Source organism: Phalacrocorax carbo, chromosome 2 (genome assembly GCF_963921805.1).
Source record: "Phalacrocorax carbo chromosome 2, bPhaCar2.1, whole genome shotgun sequence".
NCBI classification, from domain to species: Eukaryota; Metazoa; Chordata; class Aves; order Suliformes; family Phalacrocoracidae; genus Phalacrocorax; species Phalacrocorax carbo.
In genome coordinates, this window is record NC_087514.1 from 129093196 (window position 1) to 129114702 (window position 21507).

A 21507-nucleotide genomic window follows, 5' to 3' on the forward strand; every position below is an offset into this window, starting at 1 on the left:
TCCCCTGTCTCCTGACAGACTTTTGTATTAGTGTGCTAAAACAGAATGTCCCATGCTATCTTCTGGTTCCACTGAGCTTAAAGCAAATCCACAGATTCTCAGGCTACCTCAACTCCTCAGCTGCCCCATGCTCCTGGCATGGTGCGGAGAGATGAGGAAGCAGTGGTATGTGAGGATCTTGCCATTGTTTCCCAATACTAAATGTTTGGTGTGGAAAAAATGCCTGACACTGCTAAGAGGCCAGCCTTAAGATCAGGAGAACCTTGATGAGTGGTAATAAATAATCCTGGCTATTTTGTAGTTCTTGATGCATGGGCTGCCCCTAGTCATCGACACATCTATTCATAGACTGAAGAATCGCAGCACATTCTTGCAGAGGTTTGCACCCGTGATACATCTGTGTGATTTGTGCTCTGTGTTGAACCCATGATAGTGGAAATATGAGATGCACACACTATTGCTTAAGTATTCCTTAGTGCCAAGGGAGGACTGAGGCAGAAGAATGAGTTGGAAACAAAGAAATAAACAGCAGTACACTTATTTGTCTGAGCCTGTTGCCTCAGTTGACATGAGGGGTGTGTCTAGTGACAGATTGCCAGGCCAACTGTCTGAGGCCTACAGCTGTGGTGACGTGGCAAATAGGAAATGCAGGGTTTTTCCGTGGAGGCAACTTTAGTCTCACAGAGAGAGATTCTTGATTACTATTGACTGGGAACAATGTGCAAAATGAGGGGCAAACTGGTTAATCCTGATGAGAACCATCATTCCCAGTGCCCTATCAGGACCTTCAGCACATTGAGATGCTCTATATCCCTACTGCCTTCTGCTCCTGTATGCCTTCATCATCCCATGCTGGCCTGCACTTGCTCCATTTGCTCTTCGACCCCAGCCAGCAATCTTCAGCTCTGCACGTGGCTGCACAATTTGCTTCTCGTTATCCTCAGTAGTTCCATCCACGCAGGCGCCTGGGCAGCAGTGTGGCAGTGTAGGCAGTAGCTGGCGTGCATCATCAGCACACGTGTAGTAGTGGTGTTGGTTTATCAGTTAGACAAGTGGGGAGAGGATTCCTGCCTGCCCCATGATGGAGCATGGCTGGATGTAGCTGGAATCTGAAAGCTGGAGAGTTGAGTGCTGCCTGGACAGCTAAACATCCCCAGACATGTACAAAGCCGGGTTGCTCTCTTCTTCCTGGCTTGATGAATGTGGAAGCTGCTGGGTGGCCTCTCCTAGTGCTGGCATCAGTGTGGCTTTTTGTGCTAGGCAGCAACAGTGTTTGTTTTGGTTTGGGTTTTTTTCCCCTCTGACCCAGCAGTGGCCTGCTTGCTTGTGTTTAATGTAAGTGCATGCATTAGTGGCTGCAGTAGTGGGGAAGGCAGGTGGCCTGTAAGGGGTGTCTTCTCCAAAACCTGGATGGAGCTGTGTTACTGTCAGATGTGGACCTCTGCAAATGCTGATGTGTACATCAGAGATGGTAACTTGGCAGTTTGGAGTGTGCTTCTATTGGCCCTTACGTTGTGCTGAAAAGCTTCTGTTGTGTGTACAGTGTATAGATTATGGACACTTGTGTCCACGTGTCTCCAGACAGCTGTTCACTACATCAGTGTTGATGGAGAGTCTTGGGCCAAGTGCTTAATTTAACATAAGTCTAATAACCTTTCATAACTCTCTGCCCAAACACACCATGTTGCAACAATATTGTAGTTGTGTGAGTAGGAGTCAACCTGTTGCAAGTTGTTAATGTATTAATTTCACATGGTCAGTTTAGTCAAGAATATTTTGAAGTTTTCCTGCTTGACAAAGAGGTCTTACACACCATCCTGCATCCTTCTTTAGCTAGACTTGTAACCTGCTCTTCCCAGAAGGTAGTTTTTACATAGGTACGACTTTGTTGCACTGAACCCAGTAGCTATCTGACCCTACTTTATCTGGACAGTGCTGACAGCTGATAACCGTTCAGCTTCTTTTCAAACTTTTTCTGGGACTTTTCATATTTAAATGGTAACTTACTAATGGATCAAATTTACTACTTTTGATTGTAAAGCAAATCTGGGAGCTGCCGCTATCTCTTTGGAGACAACAGCAAAGACACAGACAAACACAAGTAAACTGTATCCAACCTAAAAACCTAATTAAAAGTCTGTATTTGTTCAGGCAAATGCTGTTTGAAACGGTACTTACTACAAACAATGCAACTGTGTAATGTCACTAATTTTGAAAAGAGAAAAGGATTGTGAGGGGAACAATTTTGAAGCTCTTTTACCCACCAATGGGCAACTAGCTAGAAGGCCATATGTTTCATGGTGTATGTTCTGTTCAACCAGAGATGTATGGAAGTGCCTTCATTAATGTGCTTTTAAACTTAGTCTAATGGCAAATTAAGTAAAAATAAAATTATAACGGTGAAGAAAAATGTTCTCCTGTGACAGGAGTTCCTCCTTTTAGGGAACTTTTTCTGGAAATGCTTATTTCAAACAAATATTAAACTCCCTGAAAACAATCACCTAACTTGTTCCCCACTTGTGTTGATTAAGGATTCAGTCCACATCTCGCCTAGATTAGTCTCTGGAAGTCTTTCCACTGGTTTTGGTGGATGCGAGATCAGGTTTCTAATCAGGAATTCCAAAGTTCCAGCCAGATCATGTTCTGTGCATCACCATGGGCTTGTCTGCTCTTATGCCAGGCAAAATGCGCCTTTATTCATCTCAGTCTTACATGGTTTTTGCTTTTTTTTAGGTTTGGGGGTTTTTTTCTGGAATATAAGTATGTTGTCCTGATGCTCTTCCTAGAGCAGAAGACTATCAACACATCTCTGAGATTCTTTTTGACTGCTCTGAGAATGAATTTGTCTTAACAACAAAGCAGCTGGTCCTGCATGTTCTGCTCTAATTGCTGTTGTGCAGAATTTGTCAAAAACTAATACTGGAGAAAATCCCTGTGTACTTTCCCCCGTGGAAATGCTGCCCAGAAGGGCTCCTGCTCAGGGCAGACGTGGGGCTCTTGTGCAGCTTGAAAATGGCTTCTGCAGAGGGGCTGCACACTGCATCACAATCCCAGCTAACAAACGTTGCCCAACGGTACATCTGTTCCTGCCAGGTATTCCTCTTCAGACTGAAAATGTACTTACTTGTATGATGCTTCTTGAGACAAACATCTAAACAACAGTAATTTACAATCCACATTGATGTCATGCAGAATTCCAGATGCATTAGAACAACCTAAGGGCCTGTTATGCTCAGTTAGTCTCTGGGGTGTGCTCTGCTATTAATTGTATGATCTTTTGGTCTCCCCAGGAACATCAGCTGTGCTGCTGCTGGATAAAGTTAAGTCCATTTGTGGCCTGCCGTGCCAGGGTGGCTGGCTGCCATGGCCTGCTGCTCTATCACCAATCTTGCAGAGTTAGTGGCCTCATGTCTGATTATCTCACACCTTTTCTGGAATAAGAAAAAAAATCTCATTTTTTCCTACACACAAAGTTCACTTGCAGTGGTGATTTTTCTATGACCACTGTGTTATATCATGTGAAAAAAGCGACACCTGGATCTTATCATGTGTAGTATGTACAGAATCATTCCCAGGACACTGAGAGGTCTTGGGGTTCCTAGTCAAATGCAGGGTTTCATTTTGGCTTTTTTAAATTTCTGTAAATCCTCAGCAACTAACATAAATTTGTAACAGTGCAGATGTTCTTGTTTTCAACCATCTAGCAAACAAAGCGTTATCAGGCAACCATCCATTCTCCACTGGTGTCTTTTAATTTAAGAGTATTAAATATGAATCACAGCCTCTGTCTATAGCTTTTACAGTAGGCATTATATTTTGACACTCTCTTCTACCAACTCTTTAGTTGGGGCTAACAGGATCTACTAGTTAAATTTCTAAATTTGGACTTTATTGGAAATTATTTAAACTCACACTTGCTACACTGTAGCCTACTATCGGATATAGTTTCAGTTGTGCCATTTCTAATGAAAATGGTTTTTATGCTCTCTGCTATAGCGTGGTTGTTTTGTTAATGTTTTGCACAAAGGCATAAGACAAGTAGATTTTCCTTTTCTTGCTAATATTAAAAAAAAAATAAAAATCTTTGCTCATGTTGCTCTTGAAACAAAGATGGGCTTATTTACCTGAGCTGGTCTCTTTTTTGGAAGAAGTCTTGCCAGGTTTCCTCTGTGTCTGTAGGTCCAAAAGAAGTTCAGTTCATTCATGGTCTGGGCTCTGGCTGATTAACTCTCTCTGTAATGAAAGAGTGAGTACAGTGCATGAACTGGGTCTTAGCGGTATGATCTTCGACATTTACTTGCTAGTGACTCATCTAGGCATAGGGATATCCATACTATTTCTAATCTTTTAGATCAACCAATTTGCCTTGCCCCTAACCACATTTAAGAGATATGCTTGCCTACTTGAGCATGGAGTTCTTAGCCTTGTCTCTTGTGCAGATTTCAGGAGGGGAGCTGAGAAAAACCAAATCTGGCTCCTCTTCACTCCTATGTGTCATGCCAGGGAGCTTGCTATCTTAGGTAGAGTTTCCTGGCTCAAGCTGGAGTGTCTAAAGATCCACTGCCAAGTATGGAGTGAGGGAGGATTAGAAAGAGCGACTATCATTCAGGTTAAAGTCTTTATTATGTCATGTTTTCTGTATGTTCAGGAAAAGTATTCTGTACAGAATTGTCAGAGCACCCATATTCTATGATCCCATGAGGCTGCAGATCACATCCATGGGACCTCATTTGTTGTGTCTCATTTTCCTGTGGGAGATGCCATCCTTGCAGTCCAATCAAGGGGTTCTCCCAGCAGCTGCTCTCTCTTCTCGGATATTCCTTCTGGAAGATAGTAGCTTTCTCTAGCAAAAGGTGTTATGCTTTGAATGCAAGCAATTATCTCTGGCCACTATATTGTGTCTTCCTTAAAGACATTTGTAGAAACACTTTCACTTAGCACTCAAAGACCCAAATTTAGGAGCATGGACAATCTTGGGATGCAGAGTTCATGTCAGTGTTTTTTTGCAGGGCTACTACTTTACCAGATTTGTGTATTGACATTCAGTCTTAGTGGGATTCTTTGTTTGTTTTTTAGTCTTGGCAAGATCATCTTTATGTTTTGCTGTCTTGGGGAATGTGACAGTGATACTTGTTTTAGATGGATGTCTTAAATAGATTGTTTTGACCTGTGGGAGACAATCGGTGAAAATAACTCTGCAGTGAAACTTTAGACCTTAGTGAAAAGCAGCATAGGAAAATGTGTCTCCTGTCTGGAGGTTTCCCTATTACATCATAGGGCTGACGGATTGTCTGGAAGAGGGAAGGCTGTTGAAATGCCGGGATAGGACCTGCTTGATTCTGTTTATATAAAACATCATCATTAGCTGTATCTAATCTTTGTGGCTGCCGGTCTAAATATCTCAATGCTTCATCCCACTACGAAAGTCTGCTTTTGCTCAAATGTGGCGTGCCAGCATCTTTATTTCAAGGGCAATTTTGCAGGAGTTGGGAGTGCTGTACCTCAGCCTGCTTGGATATAGTCTGTCTTTTAAAAATTACTCAGGAGTTTAGAATGCCTCAGCAACACTGTGAGGTTATGGGACCCACTTCTATCTTTTTATATGCAGTTGCTGTAGCTGAAGAGGCTAGGTTTGGCTAGGTTCTCTTGCAGAACCAATATGGCTTTAAATTATGACTTTTCTTCAATTTATTTTAGCCACTATGTAATTTGTCAGATCTGACTCCTCTGTGGATACAGCCATATCTGGTTTTGAGACTCAGTTTTACTAACCATCTCTTCCTAGGTGAATTGATACTACTTGGAGACATTCAACTGGGTATTTATCTTGTCTACTGAGTTGCTTAAATTACAGATGTTTAAGTTGTGTGAACCCACTGCAGTTTGCAGTTATCAGAAGGCACAATATGAGATACCAGGGTCTGTACAGCTGCAGTATAGCTGTTGTGATGCTTGAGAAGAACTGCAAGCTATGATAACTTAGGTTTATTTTCACATTTCAGAGAGTATTTATAAGGACTGTAATCTAAAAAAAATAAAAAAGGCTTAAAGAGTTAATGGTTGACATAGAAATGATACATAGAAATGCAACTTTGCTACATTGACAGAGTTGAAGTAGCGTTGGCAATCATATTTCATACGGAAAATTGTCTTTCAGACTTTGATCTACCATATAAATAATGAACAGGAAAATAACACTCTTGCGTGATGATACAGGATGCTTAGTAGGAGAGCCATCTGGGGCAGTGCAGTACGGCTTGCCTGCTGCTTTAGTCTTTGTTTAAATTGCCTGCCTGCACTTGTTGTTACCATTCAGAGTAGCTATTTACTGAACTCTTAAAAGATATTTGATATCTCTGTATTTGACAACTGAAAGATACTTAGCATATCTGCTGACACTTTTTATCTGTGCTTTTATTAATATGTATTTATCTCTTTTTGTTCCATTTAAGACTGGATTACTTCATCCAAATCCATCATAAATAGATAGTGTTATTGTAGCCACAATCATCTAGGGTATAAGAGAAACAAGCCTCACCTCCTCCTATAAATTGGAGCTTTCTTATACAATTGTTAAATGTCTTGAATTGCTTCCATCAGATTTTTGATTATTTTGACAGCTGAAATAGTTTGAGATTGTATTTTTCTGAATAATATATCTCTGATTATTTTAAGAGGGTGTTTTCCTGCACATAAATGAAGTCCCATCACAGCAGCTCTAGTTCTCCTTAAAATGCTAGCTACATAGCAACATGTTCAATGTTTAATTAGCCTTGCCATGTTATTAACATCTCTTCAATATTCACTCAGAAATACTTGCCTTTTAAAATGTAGAAAAGCTAATGTATACATATAGCTTATTTATATGCATAAATCAGTATAAACATGAAAAATATGAATGAAAAATGTAGGCTAAATGCCCAGATAATCTTCTTTGACAGCCAGCTTAGCTAGACTTCTTGCAGGCAGCCCTGAACACCAGAAGATACCCTGTGGTGCACAGGGGGCAGAGATCTGGGTTTGCCAAGGTCAGGACTACATGATCTGACGCTATTTGATTGCTGCTGTAGTCGCCTCCCTGCTGATGGCAGTAGTCAGGTCCTTGCTTTATGAAAGTGTTGAGGCTTGCTGCCTCCAGGTAACAGGGTGATTTATGCTTTGCCTGACAGTCTCCATCTTCAGAGTTCAGGGTTGAGAAGAGTATTTGACAAGGAACAAGTAGCAGTCCCTGGGGATAGAGTGTGGCAAACTCTCTGTTGTCTGTGCAAGTGAGCAAAAGTGCAAGCAGCGACTGTGGGAGGTTCTGCTGCTGTCCCTGGTGTGCTACAGGGCACAGCACACTACTCACCATGGTGGTACCCACAGTCATGCTGGGTGCACTGCCTTGGTTGTACTTGTGTCCTCTGGATCTACAGATAAGGTGCCACTCTTTAAAAATCCTCACCCCAAAGTATATTTCTGGAGCAGCACTCATGGATTCTTCTTGTTATAGGACAGACTTTTTGCAAGATCTGGTATCTAATTCATATCAGAAATGGTTGTTTATAATAAGATGTAGGTCTGCTGACTTACAGCTGTGACTTTTCCACCTAAGTTTGTTTCTGAAATCTTTGAACCATTTTCAAGTGGACCATGGAAGGCAAAAAACCCCAAAAAACAAGTATTCCCTGTTTGTTTAAGTTTACTATAAAGGGTTGGTATGTCCCCTGGAGTATTTTTAGGAGTCTAGGGGAAAAGGGAAAAAACCCAACACCCTCCCCTACAACAAGCTTTTCAACTGCCAGCACCATCGTGTTGAGAAAGCCATGGAGTGCTCATTTGAGGATGTATCATGATGCATCACTCACTAATAGGCCCTGCTCTCTGGGAACAGTTCTCAGGTTTTGTGTATTGGTGGTATTCCTGTCCAGACGCTTACAGATACATCTGTACTAGTAAATCTTATGCGCCAGCCTCTGGGGAGGAGGGGAGAGAGGTATGGCCCAGCTTCCAGCTGCATGGCTAAGCACCCTTGACCCCAGATGTAGGGTACTTCCAGCCACCTTCTCTTAAAGGATGACTCTCTGGCTTATGCTGTCTGAGCATAGTTTGAGTTCAGAAAGGCCAAAACCATGGCAGGCACCATGCTAGCCAGTAAAGGCGTATATCCTGGCTATGTCTTGTTTATTACTACAGATTAAGTTACTATAAAGGCTTCTAGATGTTTCAAAATCCATTTTCATGGCTTTTTGTGGATTTCTTCAATAGAAATCTTGCCTTACCAAACTCAAGTTCAACTTCAGTTTGCCAAAACTCGTCACTCAGTCAACAACTGTTGTTTGTGATGTGCCTTTATCTCATTCACTTTCCTTGGATCAATTGGAGATCAAAAGAAAGGAGAGTGACTAATGCTAGTGGTGCATGAATTGCACGAGTGATATTTAGATATGCCCACAAGTGGACATCTCTGGAGAACTGATGGAGAAAAGCACTTCCCTCAAAGCTTGGTGTAGAGTGGATTGGGGATTACGCTCCTTTGTAAGCAGTGAAATGGGAGGAGATAGCTGGGCTTTACATTACAACTCTCAATTTGCTGAGAGGGGAAACCTTTCTGATCTTTCAGACACTGCCAGGTCTCTTACTGCAGCTGCTCATGGTGTTCCTCTTGCTGCCTTCAGCCAGTTACTGTGTCCTCTCCCATGGAGTGGTTGAGACTGGAGGAGGAAAATGAATTGGAAATAGTTATCCTTCTTTCTTGGCAAGTTAAAGGTATGAGGACATGCTTGATACATTCACATTTTTTTTCTCCTTCTGCTGTTCTTTTCATATTCTTCCTCCCCTCGTTCCTCCCTCTAATAGGAGCTGCAGGGGAAGAAGGATGGGAAAATTCACTGAATTTCTTTCCAAAGCAAAAATTAAAGGACATAGGAACTGGAAAAAAACCCACCCCTTTGTTTCTCACTCCATAAGTAGACAAAACATGGTGGCAGTCTGTCAGAACGGCAGCTAAGGTACTTAAAGACAGATGACTGTAATGCTATCTGATTTATAAGGCAGCTTCACATAAAGGTAAATTATACACTGTTCATACTGGGCAGGGGCTAACTGAATCCATATATCTCTGTTAACTCATACTCCAAGAAGAAAGCTTCACCCATTTTGATTCTGTCAAGGTGGCAAGTTTACTGCCTTAATTTTATAACCTTTGCTTGGTCTATATTCATAACTGCTTAACAGAGGAAAAAATGTCAGTGTTGGGTCTTTATCTTTTACCCAGCTGCTGTGACTCATATGAGGCACATTACAATATGTTGAGGAGTTTTGTTACTTAATGCAAGAAGTGTATTCAAAGATCCCATTTTGACCAGAATGGAAAGGTTTTGTCAGCGAAATGCAAGGCTAATTGGTGCCCATTTAGAGAAAAAAGAAAAATAAATATAATTATTATACGAGTTTATTAGTGTAACCTTGGAGTGTCTCTGACAATTGCGTGCAATTATTTGCTTCCTTCATTCTGGAGGAAAAATACTCTGCCAATGTTCCCACATTATTGTTTGACAAGGCAGAAATGTGGCACCCGCAAGGCAGAGATACAAACTGTTATCCTTGCAGGCTGAAGTTGTACTAAAGCCAAGACTTGCTGCCATCTCACTGATATATTTAAATGCCAAGCAACTGAGAAGAAAAAACTGTTACTTCATCCATCTTCATGACTGAATGCCTTTGCTTCCCTTACATCTTGTTTATTCATGAGTATTTCAGAGCAGGGGAACAGGCTGCCCAGGGAGGCTGTGGAGTCTTCTTCCCTGGAGACATTCAAAACCCACCTGGACGCGTTCCTGTGCCCCCTGCTCTAGGTGTGCCTGCTCAAGCAGGGAGGTTGGACAAGATGATCTCCAGAGGTCCCTTCCATCCCCTAACATTCTGTGGTTCTGTGATTTGGAGACAGTCCTCAGTGTGGGCTGTGTAGCTGCAATTTTGTCTCCTTGGAGTTTGCCTCCTGTCCATTTCGTTCATTAACCATTGTCTTTGCATTTAAGGCAACACAGCTTATTACTTGGTTCAGGCCAGCCTGTTTTAGGGAAAAGCATAGGAACTATAACTAGGGGAACAAGGACAAAGAGGTGAGTGTAAAGAGGCAAGGGGAAAAGGATGGCAAGAGCCTCTGTTGAAATAGACTCAAAGAACTGGGAAGGGAAAAATAGGGACAAGTATTGCTGGAAAGGGGGGTGGGGGGAAAAGCCAAAACCAACCTCCTAAAACAGGAGGCTAGAGATGATGGAAAAATATTAATTCCTTTATTAGTATGTAACATACTCGTCGGGCAGTTTCATTCCTGAGCAGTGAGACACAGCTGATTACCGGTTAGAGAGAATGAAAGGGGGAATGGGCTGTAATGGTTAAAGTTGCAGAGTAAAGGAGTTTGGCTCCCTTTCTAGTTAGCCCCATGGTAACACTGGGAAGTCTCTGTTTTTCCATCCCTGTCCACTCCCCAGTGTAATCAGAGTGGACCCAGTTGATCAAGCATAGAGAGGGCTAGTGAGCTTTGTTTAGCTTCAACCTCTTGTGATTTCCTCTAGAATTGTTACCAAATCTTGTAGTCCATAAGTCTGGATCCTTACTCATTATCTTGCATCTAAGATTAATTTAATTTTCACTTCCAGCTATTTTGGAAAACCTAAATGCACTTAAATAGATAAAATGGTCAAAATGCCACACACAATTTCCAGCGTAGTTAGTGGAGGCTGAAGGGCTCAGTATTAAAAAATTATAGGAAGAGTCCAAGAGTGTCAGGCAGACAAGGAATTAAAATATCCACATTTAATGCATTTCTAAGTTATTTGCCTCCAAAGGTTAAAATCTACGTACAAGTACACAGTAGTATTTAGACCCCATTTCTGGTACAAGATACTGAGATAAGTTGGCCTCCAGGCTGAAGTGAAGGACAGCAATGGTCCTGCTCTTTCTCTGTCCTCTGTAACCATGCCACAAGTATTTATAGAGAATATTAGGTTAAAAAAGCCCACAGAATTAAGTGTACCCATTGAAAGGCAGAGCTGTTTGCTGCCATTTGTTTGCCTCAGCATGCAGAGCTGAGGCATGGTTGTGCTGCCATGGGTAAGCCTCTTATCTGGAAGCGAGGAAGTATTAGCCCCAGACCAGGCGACAGGCTGGTCCCCCTCAAGCATGAGCAAAGTCAAAGGCAGGTGGTGAACTATGTTTCAAGATTAACCCCAAACTATGCAGTGTTGCAAGGGAAGACACGGATACCTGTAGCATGTCTTCATGGCACAGCAAGGAGCAGATGATACCTGCAGCTTTTAAATGCTTTGTGCCAGAGCTGGAAATACAAGTGCTGGTGCATCACATACAGTTAGTGCCAGGTGACTACAGAAAGTGGAGTAGAGCTCTTGAGTAATGTGAAACATAAAGGATGCAAAAATCAGTGAAACAGCTCCAGTTCTTATTGCCCCGTGCAAACTGACAGATCCTTCACAATGTGAGCATAGGCTGGACTGTTTCCCCTAAGGACACCATCGTTTCATGTCTTTATTGCTGCCACTTTTTGCAGTTGCCCGCATGATGGTGAGTAGCAGGATTTGTGAAAGAGGGGTAAGAAATGGCCTTGAGCTTTCCCAGGCTGGGTATCGCCCTGGTCTGTGTGTTGCCACTTGAGGAGAGCAAGGTGGAGGTCTGGATCAGGTCAGCTGGGCCCCTCCATCCCACCTCACTTGTGTGGCCTGCTCTGAGCAACGTGCTGCTGCCTGGAATGGATGTGGAGGAGTCTTTTAAAGCAACTGAGCTGTCAGTCCCCGTCCCTGCGTGGTTGTCCCAGGCTGTGCCCCAGTGAGGGCATTCACTCTTGCTGAACAAGCCTAGCCACATATGGAGGTTGACCTCCTAACCAGACAATTTGTGTGCCATATGTCTTTACTTGTATATGCCAAGCCCCATCAAAGCAGCGTGAAGTAGAAAGTCTTTACCTATTTGCAGGTTCTGTCCTGCTATATTTAGCATGTTAGTATGTTATAATGATGCTGTGCATGGCACGTCCAGTACTATCATAGTTTTTTAATGTTCCTTTCCTGAATTAACTGTCCGGGCCGGATTCTGATCATGGTTACACAGAGCTGTTCTGGATTTAGGTGGTGTATATTTTAAGTGAAATCCAGCTGAGAGGTAGTATGACTATTATGCTTAGCTGAAAAGCACATGCTTAATTGTACTCATAGAGAAGCTACAACTTGTCAGCTCTGGAATCATGATAAATTGGGCTGATTAGTGCGGGGAAAACAGTATTTTTTTGTTGTCATCACCAAAAACGTGAAAACTAAACTTGCCATGAAAACAACAATCTGTCTGATGCAGAGAAAAACAATGCCAAATCAACATCAGCAAGTAGAAAAAAAGATAATGAAATGCATGTTCAGAAAACAGTCTAATAGAGATGAAAGTTTATGCAACCAATAAAAAGTGTGACTCATCTGTACTTCTTCCACCCCAACTGCAGACTGAAGTTCCAAAAACCTTTCCCAGAATTAGTATGCAGGAAGTGTTTATAAGTTGAAGTCTGTTTATAAGTTTAAAACCCAAGAGCAGGCAGCTAGCGCACAGGCGTTTTAGCCTTTCATCCTACTTGATGTGTTACCCATAAAAAGGATGACCACTCAGATCAAATGGTCTATAAATGGTCCATGAAAACTTCTGGCCTGGAACCTGACTGAAGTAATTCTCTTTCCTAATGGCATCGGATTCACTGGTGTGTATGGAAAGTAATGGCTGTGTAGCATATTTGCAGGGTGATTGCACCCTACGGCCCTGCCCACCCCCAGAATAAACCACGTAGCCTGCCAGGCTAAGGAGGGTTGTACATTTTTGGGCTACAATTCACTAAGCAGCGTTTCTGTCATCTTCCCGCTGTTGTCCATGGAGTCGGTGTATCTGTGCCTCTGTGCAGCCATCTGTAGCAATGCATCGTTTATTCAAAGCTGCCTTTTGTCGCTCTTATTATTCCATCCCCGAAGACAAACAGCTAGTGTGAGTCTATTCCCCCAGCTCCTCATAAATTGCAGATCACTCATTAACAGCCTTTCCAGGGTCTGTTCCAAAACCACTGTTAGAATACTTTAATTTATTTTTATTTAGTATTATTTAGCATCATTATGCAATTATTATGTTAGTCATGAAATACTATTTTTTTGAATAGCTAAACCACCAAATGTTACAGTGAAAAAGATAACGATGGCACTTAATGCCATGCTTCTAGCACACTTCTGTTGTTGTTCTAATGCAGTGATGCATATAAGGGTTTGCTTTGTTGGAAACAAGTGGAACATATCAGAGGTTAAAAGACGTTCACTGATTCAGATGGTAAGACAAGGATACCAAAGACATTGGCCCTAACAGATCAGTCCATCAAGGACTGACGAGCCCTTGGCTAATGGAAGTTCTCAACTCTAATATCAAGTGAACAAACCAAATAATAATTTTTTACAAGTGAAACTATTTTCAGTGGGTGAAGCTTCTAGTTTTTCACATTCTAGAAGGAGTGAAAGGAATGCATCAGTGTAATGGCATGATAAATGCACAGTTGTTCCCCTTTGGGAGCAGAGATATGCAGACATGAAACTTGGGTCTGGCAAAACTCACTTATCTGTGTCATTGTCTCATGCTATCCTTATACATGCACTCGATGTAGTTTGTTTCTTTATTTAATATTGGCCTTTTTACATAGAGAAGACATCAAATTAAATAATTTTGGGTCTATTTTAAGTGCTGTTTTGTTTCTTTCACTGCAAGTAAGAAGAAAACATTTCTTCTTTTCTTGTTTGAGATGTGCTCTTTACTGTCTGAGTAATCCTCTCCAAAATCATTAGTACAATGGGCTATGCATACTCATGCCATCTGGCTCTGGTCAGATCAGAATTTGTGATCTATGAATATCTGGAGGGCTAAAATCAGTAAAAGTGAAAGCTTTGAACAGGGTTCATTGACATTGGTTTCTTAACTTCCTTGGTTAGAAGATTATGTGGCTTGGAAGACTGGGAAATGTTGGGAAACTTTATGAAGAGAGCACCAAAATAAATAAATCTGGTCCAACTGAGGTAAGACTTTGTAGGTAATGCATACGCACAGCAGGTGTATTTTATCTGAACCTCATAAATATTTTATATGATCCTTTGTAGAGTTACTGCATACTCTTAAAAAGAAAATAAAACCCCAACCCTCATGAATCATTTATATAAAATAGATAATACAGAAAGGGGAAAGAACTGGCTTAACAGTTTCCCATGCAGAACACAGCAGGCCAGCTACTGATTTATTGATAGGTCACTTTTCCTGCTGGCATAAAATACTACTACTCCCATAAACAAATTAGAACCAATGCTTGGCAAGCACCAAAAAGCGGCACCAGGAGCGGTTGAAATGGGCGTCGAAGTGCCGCTGATGGGGCTATACCAAGTGTCACCTCTAAAGACCTAGATAAATATCTGTCTCCCTTTTATTGTCTTTTTTTTTTCTTTCTCTTTCTTTAATATGTGACTGAACTGATATCTCAGCATCAGGGCCGCTACAGTTGTGTGTACAGTCGTGTGACTGCACTGGCTTGAAATTTCCTAGTAAACATGTTCTGGTAAATAAGCCAACAGCAAACTGATCAAATTATGGTGTGGGGTGGTTTGGTTTTTTTTTTTTTGTTTTAAATATATGAATTTTCCAATCTAAGTTACTCATTTTCTATTTGTATTCATTGAGGTGGTGGAATTTCATGAAATGGGTATTGAATTTCTAGCTTTTTTGTACCAAATTCTTATGTGGCTTCTGGCATTGGTTAGTCCTCATGTGAGACTGATCCTGAATTTTAACCAGTTGTTATGCCAGATTTGTTATATCTTTAAAACCTTTCTAATAGTCGAGCAGATGGGCTGTTGTGGAGCGCTATCTGAAGAGACCTCTGCATGATATGAAGAACATCTACTCTCCTTCCACCCCAAACAAGAAAATCCTAGGCATGAACATGTGTGACGTGGTATTGGGAAAGGTTTTGTGTTAAGATAATTAGTTGCTGTGATGACTCAATATTTTACTTCTGAGTTTGTCATAACTTGATGCTTCAATTACACTTTGCACCAAAATGGACTTAATTGATGGTGCAGCAGAACAGGTTGATCCATCCCAATGGTTGATCCATCCAATTGGATGCATCCCAGTCTATCCCTGAGGTTGCATTTAATTGGTCCTAAGTGCAGTATATGACAGAAGTTCTCAAACTGTGATATATAATACTGTTGTAATGCAGTGCAACATATCAGGGTTATCAAAATGATGCTTCCTGTAATGGTTAGAAATTTTTTAGGTACCTTGCAATATTTTGGGAATCCTCTATCGGACCTCCTTGCTTCTCATTGCAGAAGCCATCTCACAGAGAACTGATACATACATAGGTAGCCAGGACCTTCCCTTGGGATATCAAAGTTGCCTAGGGCAGCAAATATATATAAAAAAGCCATAATCCTGGTTTGTTTGCTTGGGATCCCTCAAAGGCCAGGGTGCTTGTGCTGAGGGAAGGGCAATAGGGTATCTGAAGTGTGACTCAGAGTTATAGACCACCAACTTTCCACTTCTTTCCTTAGGACAGCAGATAACCCAGTTGCAAAGGTTTACAGTTCTTTTTCTCTGGCTCTTCATCCCCCCTGTGCCCCCTTTTAATTTTGTCCTTCCTGTGGTAGGAACAGCTCAGCCTCCGGTTCGAGTTCCTTATTCCAGGAGGCAAAATCCAATTTTGTGCTGAGATAGCCCTGTCTATAGTCATGATTCCATAGAGCTAGAGAGCATCTTATGGACCTTGCTGTGTCTCTGTGGGTTCTCCATGTTTTTGATGCTAATTTGACAGCAAAACCTCAATGTTCCCTCTTAGCTGAAGCAAAATCTGGAGCTCTTGCCCCTGAATATTTTTTACAGGCATTAGTAATAATCTCAACACTTTTCCTCATAGGGGTTCGTTTTGGAGCTATTTCTTGGGTATAAATGATCAAGTTTGCAGAAGACGTTGCAATTGCAAAGGAAGTGAACAAAATCAGACTTTGTAAAATCTGATTCCTTTCTATAAAGATCTGAAAAGAACAGAGTTCCGAGCCTGCCGGTGAGAAGAGTGGTCAATTATTTGAAATCTTACTCTTGGGGAGAAAATGTAGTAAACACTGTTACACAAATGGGGGTAGGAATACAAGCAGTGACTGCACTGTTACAACCTGGAGTTGTTTTTTAACTTGTTGAATTTTTATTGAGGCAACGGTGTTCTAACTTTTAGTGGTGCCTGCCCAGGGAAGTGTAACTCAATAGCATCTGGCCCTTTGCTGCGTACAGTCAGTGATCGTTTTATACCCATTATTTCCTGGAACAAATATTCAGCTGTGGACCACAGATTATTTAAAACCAAACCAAAATAATGGAGGCCTTTCTCATAGTCATGTTCATGTCACAACTGGCTTCTCTTTAGCCTGTCATAACAGCATCTACTGCATATAAGTTGCAATCTAATTTTATGTTCCTGAGAAGTTTTTGTCTACGTAGGAGGGGGGGGAAAAATATAAGCTTCCTGGGAAAGTGAGATGCTATTTGTTTCCCTATGAGAGCAACCCTGAAACTGTGACATGAGCAGGATATTGTAACCAAGACATTTGCTGTGGATTTTTATTCTCTTACCTTGCTGCTCTGGAGCAGAGCACAGGGCTTGTGCTCAAAGACAGCACCCTCACTACCCTGCTCTTAACTTTCTTTGCCCTGTTTTTCTTTCTTCCCTTCCTCTCTTGTTTATTTGGATTGGACCTTGTTTGAAGCAAGAACTGTGTTGATGCAAAAATCTAGCCCATGGGTCTCAAACTTTGCAGGAGACTCAAGAGGCCGTTTGTAATTATAATTTTCTACATAATTCCATTTCCTTTAAATTTTTTCTCACTTTCATTTGCAAAGTTCTTGGAGAAGTAAAACCAGAAAGTTGAACCATGACTTTTTTCTTTTTAGTCTTTGTTCTGGCTGAATTTGTTCAGGGTCTGCTCCTATGCAGACCACTGGTAGGCTTTTAACCGCTTTGGTAACCCCAAACCAGTTTAAACCGATTTGAGTTGGAAAATGGACCATCTCAGAAGGGAAAGCAGCCAGTGATAGCACACAGCACGAGAGTCCTTGTAGGGAGCAGATGCTGGGTGGGACCCTGACCAGCACTGAGCATCCCTGTGGGCAAGCCTCCAGAATCCACTGAACTGTTTATTGCTATACACACAATGATGGGAACTGTGGCTAACACATTATAATATATTTTCATATTTCCTGTGTAGCTGTTAAGATCCCTTTCTCTAGTCAAGATCAGCATGCCCATAAATTTAAGTCAGAAGGGGTTTTTTTAATGTAGAGGCATTAATATGTTTAGTGATGCTGCAAAGCCTGTGCAAGGTGTTGCATATTCTACTTCTGTCACTTGTCAGCCTTATCAGACCTGTATTGATTTACAGTGCATAGTTCATTAAATGGGGACCTGTGTTCTACTGAATGAAGCACACTTTAAAAATATATAAAAGGTTGTCAGTCTCTTTGTTATTGTGAACTCTGAAAATAAAAGTTCCCTTTTGAACTCCAACTGGAACACTCAGTGATACTCCACATTAAATTCCCATCCAGAAAAATGTTAGTGGAAGCTCCAATGAGCATAAATTTAAATGCAGGTTCTATTTCCCTGGATTTGAAGCAAGTAATATTATTTTGGTTCATATTAAAGGAATTCTTCTGTTGACACTCATATATTTTGTGGTGAGCTGGAAATACGAGCAAACAACAAAGGCTACAGGGTGGACAAAATAAATGATAGGAAAAGCTGAACAGGAAAAGGTTGTGCCATTGAAAAACAGTAAGTTTGAGATGTTTATTAACATCTGGATGCTGTTTGTGAAGAGATGGAATGATGGCTGATGGGAGTTTGGAAGGGAAATAAACTAGAAAGGCATTGAATTTTTTGTGCCTGTTTTCATATAGACTGAAGCAGCACTTGACTGAACTGGTGCATTTTACAATATCTGAAGCAGCAACAGAACAACTGTAAAAATGTGTAGTGATGAGAAAAAAAAGAGAGGTGGTTTTACGCCGTTTCTCTCTTAAAGTGAGATGGAACGTGTTACTTTAGCAAAAGAATGTGCTAAAGATTATGCAGTCTGTCTTATGGGAGGAAAACACCCATCTATTTCAAATGTTTCTTTGGATTTAAGGATCTATTTTAGCCTATGAGTCAATATTTTGTTTTGCTTCCTACATGGTGGAAAAAAGGCAGTTAAAAAAAAAAAAAAGGATAGTAAGAATGGAGGTCACTGCAGGCAGAACTGTTGCTGATATTCCTTCTAGCCAAAGCTCAGGAGCAAAGTGAGATACCGTTAGAGATGCATGGACATCGCTACTTGAGTGTGAAATACCGAGGGGGAGAAAGCTTGGCAAGATTGAATCCTTAGGGAGTATCTCATGTCTGTTACTGTCTGCTTGTCTACAATGTCAAGTTAGAAACATCTGACATCTCTAGAGTTGCTGGACACTTTGCTAACCAGGGACACATTAAAAACATTACAGGAGAAAAAGAGATCACAAAGGTCTGGCTCTAATGACATCCGTTTCTGCATATCGATGTGGTTACAGAAGGAGAGCTCATAAAGCTTGACTCTGGAAATGGTTTTATAATGTATCTTCACTGTAAGCCCCTCAAACAGCAAAACTATATGAACATAAAATTATTCTAAGCACCATTTGATGTTAACGAGTATGCATTTATGCTGGCTGCCTTGTCTCACCATTGTTGACCTTCAGTTGATGTCCCTATTGAACTCAATGATAGACTCCTGTGCATTTCAGAAGGAACAGAATTTCTCTCCATATACTTCTGTGATGGAGATTAGGCTGTGATGCTACCCATATAATAGATTGTTTTTCCTTGAAAAAGCCATAACTTTTTTTTTGCCTGTGAATCATCACCAGATCAAAATGAAAATGCAGCATGCATAACACAAGTAGTAGGGGGAAAACATGAACTTTAAAAGCAAATTCCAAAAGGTTTCTGTATGCTAGTTATCCACAAGGGTCGCCTTCCCTTTATCAATGTAGTTTAGATCAGTGTTTTTTAACTGTTTCCTTTCGCAGACTACTACCACCATTGGTACTGTTGGAGTAGGTTCCTTTTCATACCTAGCACAGTGAGCAGGGTATAATAGCAGTCACCTTGACATCAGTGTACAATACCAAGGTCACAAAGCTTTGTTGTCCTGTTTTGATAGACAAAACCTGGAGAAAAAGAAGAGGATTGTTCCAGCTTGGAACACGATGTCTTTCTTCTATGTAACATGATGCCTTGGTTCTGTTTTTCAAAAATGCAGATTTGTGCCAAAAATGACAATTTAAAAGCAACACTGAAAGAAGTCATCACTTTCTAGATACATACGTGCCTGAAAGCAACAACTTTGTTTACAAAAGATGGTTGCAGGCTTTGCTTTCTTTTATGAGGAGTTCTAAATATCACTGGCATATTGCTGAGAAAGAAGTATTTAATCCAGCAGACTTTCACTTGATAAACTTCGTGGCATTGTACAGGGGAGGGAGGAAAGAGGATGTTCCTTCTGAAAGACACATGCTTTAACTCTGAAGGTTTGTTTTGCTTTAAGTGAAGCCATCCTTTCCCCTTTTCTGTATTTTCTTTTCTGAGATTTAAGTAGACCATACTGATCTCTTGTGAATAGTCTCTGCTCTTCTCATTCATAGTTTTTCTTCTCTTCCTAGTCAACAGTCCTTACAGGATAGGAATAACATGCATAAGAGATGGAAGGAGTTACCACAGAGGCAAAAATAGCAACCCCATTGCCCAAGATGCGATACACAGTCACTTGGCTATTGCCTATCCTCTACCATTTCTCTCTCCTTTTGGGTTTAAGATATGTAGCTGTTTTGCAGATAGCTTGTATTGAACTTTTCACAGTGCAGTATGTGCAGCTTGTTTGTTTTTATTCAGAACATGATTCAATTAATGCTTTATGAGGTTTTGGTGCATGCCTTGTGCATGCAGCCCCATGAATTATGTCCCTGTAGGAATGTTGTCTATTATTAGCTCTGCAGAGTAGACACTGTGACTCTCTGGGAGGCTGCTGTCATAAAGAGCCTTATCACAGAAAGGTCGTGTGCTATTTCTATTAACTCTGATGCAATGAGATGCAAAAGGTTATAGCCTAATAAACTGAGGATGAGGCTAGAGCTGGGTCTTCTTAATCCTGTCCCTGAGACTAATGCCTTCAATAGCCTTGCAAAGATACACAGGGTCAGATCCTGTAAAGTGTTTTGGTACCTAAATCCCACCAAACTTGGACTAAATGAAATCAGGAAGTATTTGGGTACCTGAATCCTTTTGTGTATCTTGTCTTCTGACCCTGTATCTACTTGTTGAGTGGGATGTGTAATAGTCATAGTAGCATTGTTGGAATCAACATATAAATATGGTTTGGTTGTTTTTAAAAGATGTTTTAAAGAGAAAGTTGCTTTCAGTGCCAGACGTTGGTGTTAAGATTTAATTCCCTTGTCATATTTATTGAAATTTTCTGAATATCTACCTAAAAAGAAATAATTATTTGATCAGTTAGGAGACAGTGAAGTGCAAGCATAAACCATCCAGAAATACACAGAAAATGGTGGGCCTCTGGACTCCAGTGTTGGTTTCTCTGACTCAAGCTGATGTATGCCAGGTTTACTTTAGATCTGTTATTTAAAGATTTATCTGTGTCTGAAGTTATATGGAGCTCTGCTTGTCGGTTTAGTAACTCTGCAACTGAATGTTACAGAGTCCACATCACTTTCACAGCAGTTTGTGGCAAGAGTCCCTTGATAAATGGTTGAGAAAGCATAAGTTTGTTGCCAAATAGTAATGTTTAGTGACTCAGAAACTGCCATCTGTTATACAGGCTCTTAACTTGAGTTCTGTATATTGAAATAGGCCCTGAAACATCTGCAGGTTTCCTCTTGACGATTGGGCTAAAGCATTGACCTAGCTGGAATCTCCCACCCTGTCTGCAACCCACCCCCCAGAGATATTTACTTATCATGGCTGGTTGGGTTTTTTAACCTACCATAACATACTGTCAACCATATCCACTCTCAGAAATATCTCTGATTTCATGCTGTTAAACTAATGCTTCGTTCCAGCCGCTATAGCCCAATATTTCTATGGTGTTCCCAAGGTGAAAATTATGCTCTTGAAGATTTTTGAAATCCTGAGGGGGAATGACAGTCATACCACCTGTGTGGGTAATACCTGAAGCACCATATGTTCCTGTCCCAATTGCAGTGATTGTCAAGTGAGCCTGTTCCCTGTTGGGCATCTGGAGCCACCGCAGCAGCCTGGTGCACATCCCGTACTGCTGTACTCTGGGGAAGCAGCTGTGCAGCCTTCTACAGAGCTGCTGTCTATTCACTTGATGTTGGCCACCTGCTCTGTGACTTGCTCTCTGAATC